Source organism: Onychomys torridus, chromosome 1, assembly GCF_903995425.1.
Source record: "Onychomys torridus chromosome 1, mOncTor1.1, whole genome shotgun sequence".
NCBI classification, from domain to species: Eukaryota; Metazoa; Chordata; class Mammalia; order Rodentia; family Cricetidae; genus Onychomys; species Onychomys torridus.
In genome coordinates, this window is record NC_050443.1 from 118,247,294 (window position 1) to 118,251,569 (window position 4,276).

A 4,276-nucleotide genomic window follows, 5' to 3' on the forward strand; every position below is an offset into this window, starting at 1 on the left:
TAAAAAGAATTAGGAAATGTTCCTTCAGTTTCTATTTTGTGAAATAATTGAGAAATATTAGTGCTAATTCTTCTTTGAAATTTTGGTAGAATTCTGTTCTGAATGGCTGTTTTCAGTTGGGAGACTTAATTACTGCTTCTATTTCACTAAGGGTTATGGATTTGTTTAAATTGCTTATCAGCTCTTTATTCAACTTTGGTAGGTCATATATATCCAGAAATTTATCAATTTCTTTTAGAAATAGTTTGATAAAGTACAGATTTTGAAAGTATATCCTTTTGACTTTCTGGATTTCTGCAATATCTGTCTTGATGCCTCCTTTTTTCCCTACAGTTGTATTAATATGGATTCTCTCTCTCTCTCTCTCTCTCTCTCTCTCTCTCTCTCTCTCTCTCTCTCTCTGTGTGTGTGTGTGTGTGTGTGTGTGTGTGTGTCCGTCCATCCGTCCGTCTGTCTGTCTGTCTGTCTTTGCTAATTGGGCTAAGGGTTTATCAATCTTACTGATTTTCTCAAAGAAAATCTTTGCATTGACTGTCTATATTTTTGTTGTTGTTGCTGTTGTCACTATTTCCATTTTATTGATTTCAACTCTGAGTCTGATTATTTTCTTGCCATCTACTCCCTTTGGCTGTTTGTTTTCTTTTTGTCTAGAGGTTTCAGGCATGCCAATAAATTGCTAATATGATATCTCTCCAATTATTTTTATGTAAGCACTTAGTGCTATGAATTGCCTCTTAGAACCACTTTATTGTGTCCCATAGTTTGGGGTATGTTGTGTTTTCACTTTCATTCAATTCCAGAAAGTTTCTAATATCTATCTTAATTTCAGTCTTGACACACTTTTCATTCAGAAGTGAGTTGTTCAGGTTTTATGAGATTGTAATCTTTCTGTTGTTTCTGTTGTTGTTGATATTCAGTTTTAATTCATGCTGGTCAAATAAAATATAAGGTGTTATTATAATTTTCTTGTATCTGTTGAGACTTGCTTTGTGGCATAGTATGTGGTCGATTTTGGAGAAAGTTCCAGGAGGTACAGAGAAAAAGGTGTATTATTTTTGTTTGGGTAAAATGTTTTGTAAATATCTGCTAGGTCTAATTGATTGATGATATCATTTTAGCTACAGCACTTCTCTGCTTAGTCTTTGTCCGAATGATCTGTTTATTGATAAGAGTGGTGTGCTGAATTCACCCAGTGTCACTGTGTGAATGTCAATATGTGATTTTAGCTGTAATAGTTTTTCTTTCATGAATTTGTATGTCCTTAAATTTGGTGTATAAGTGTTTAGAATTGCAGTAACTTCTTGATGGATTTTCCCTTTGATGAGTATGTAGTGTTCTTCCCTGTCTCTTCTGATTAGTTTTTTGTGTGGTCTATTTTTCAGATATAATAATGGCTACCCCTGCTTGCTTCTTTGATCCATTTGTTTGGAACCTCTTTGTTATTTTACCCTGAGGTGCTTCTATTTTTGATGATGATGTGTGTTTCTTGGATGCAGCAGAAAGATGAACCCTGTTTTCTAATTCAGTCTGTTAGTCTGTGCCTTTTTATTGGGAATAGAGGTCATTAATATTGAAAGTTGACAATGGACAATGTTGGCCAGCACCCATCTGGACTCAGAGGTGAGTCCTCATACCCGAACACCCCAGCCCCTAGGCTTTGGGCCCAGGGGCACAACCCTGTGCCCCTACACCACTACCCATTGCATTTCCAGGTTCAGGCCAGTTGGCAGGCAGATCTCCTGTACACAAGACAGACTACCACCATCCCCCATCAAACCCTGTAACCCAAGCCCCACCTCCCCCAAATCCCACCCACCCTCTGAGACTGCAACTGTTCCCTGAGACAGAGCCTGCCAGCACCCAACTGGACTAAGAGGCCAGTTGTCAGGCAGACATCCTGCACACAGGTCAGACTACCACCATCTACCACACAGTAAGACTGCAGCTACTCACTGAGTCAGAGCCCACCAGTGCCAGTTGGACTAAGAGCTGCTCCCTAAGACAAAATATCCATCAGCATCAATTAGACCAAGAGCTCCCACTGGATCAAGAGTATCAGTCAGACCAAGAGAGGCTCCCTCAGATACAGACATTGCTTGCTCCAAGTGGAGAAAGAGACAGGTAGATGCCAGTGCAAAAATACAGTCAATAACATAAAAACCAATATGGCTCCATCAGAACCTACATCAGCAGGACCTGAACATCCCAACACAGAAGAAACAGAAGATATATACCATAAAAATGACTTTAAGAAGATATTAGAGGTCTTAAAAGAGGAAATGAAAAAATTCTCTTAAAGAAATCGAGGAAAAGTCAAACAAAAAATGGGAAGAAATCAATAAATCCCTTGAAAGCCAAGAGAAAGCAATTAAACAAGTGAGGGAAACAGTTCAAGATTTCAAAACTGAAATGGAGTCAATAAAGAAGACACAAACTGAGGTAATGCTGGAAATGGAAAATCTGAGTAAATGAACAAGAACTATAGATGCAAGTATAACCAACAGAATGCAAGAGATTGAAGAGCAGATCTGTGGAGTTGAAGATACGGTAGAAGAAGTAGATTCATCAGTCAAAGAAAACACTAAAACCAACAAAGTCATGACCCAAAATGTCCAAGAAATTTGGGACACCATGAAAAGACCAAACCTAAGAATAATAGGGATAAAAGAAGGAGAAGAATACCAACTCAAAGGCACAGAAAATATATTCAACAAAATCATAGAAGAAAACTTTCCCAATCTAAGGAAGGAAATACCTATAAAAATACAAGAAGGTTACAGAACACCAAATAAGCTGGATTCAAAAAAAGTCCCCTTGCCACATAATAATCAAACCACTAAACATACAGAATAAAGAAAAATGTTAAGAGCTGCAAAGGAAAAAGGCAAAGTAACATATAAAGGCAGACCCATAAGAATAACACCTGACTTCTCAGCAGAGACTCTTAAAGCCAGAAGGTCCCGGACAGATGTTATGCAGATACTAAGAGACCATGTATGCCAACCCAGACTATTAAACCCAGCAAAACTCTCAATCAACATAGATGGAGTAAACAAAATATTCCATAATAAACCATATTTAAACAATATCTCTCCACAAATCCAGCCCTACAGAAAGCACTTGAAAGAAAAATCCAACCTAAGGAAGTAAGATACACCCATGAAAACATAGGCAATAGATAGTCCCATACCAACAAATACCAAAGAAGGGAAACATACAACACTACCACCAAAAAATAACAGGAATTAACAATAACTGATCATTAATATCCATCAATATCAATGGTCTCAATTCACCTATAAAAAGTCACAGGCTAACAGAATGGATATGAAAACAAGATCCATCCATTTGCTGCATACAAGAAACACACCTCAACTTCAAAGACAGACACCACCTCAGAATAAAAGGCTGGGAAAAGACTTTCCAATCAAATGGATTTATCCCTGACCTCAAGCTCAACTATAGAGCTATAGTAATAAAAACAGCTTGGTACTGGCATAAAAACTAACATGTGGACCAATGGAATTGAATTGAAGATGCTGACTTTAATCCACACACCTACAAACATATGATTTTTGACAAAGAAGCCAAAACTGTACAATGGAAAAAAGAAAGCATCTTCAACAAATGGTGCTGGCATAACTGGATGTCAACACGCAGAAGATTGCAAATAGATCCATATCTGTCTCCATGCACAAAAATCAAGTCCAAGTGGATCAAAGACCTCAACATAAATCCAGTTTCACTGAACTTGATAGAAGAGAAAAGAGGAAGTAGTCTGGAATGAATTGACATAGGAGACCACTTCCTAAATATAACACCAGTAGCACAGACACTGAGAGCGACAATTAATAAATGGGACCTCCTGAAACTGAAAAGCTTTTGTAGAGCAAAGGACACAGTCAATAAGACCAAATGACAGCCTACAGAATGGGAAAAGATATTCACCAACCCCACATCTGGCAGAGGGCTGATCTCCAAAATATATAAAGATTTCAAAAAGCTAGACATCAAATTACTGAACAATCCAATTAAGAAATGGGCTATAGAGCTTAACAGAGAATTCTCAATAGAAGAATCTCAAATGGCTGAAAGGCATTTAAGGAATTGCTCAACATCCGTAGTCATCATGGAAATGCAAATGAAAACAACTCTGAGATACCATCTTATTTCTGTCAAAATGGCTATGATCAAAAACACTGAAGACAGCTTATGTTGGAGAGGATGTGGAGCAAGGGGAACTCTCCTCTACTGTTGGTGGGAATGCCAACTTGTA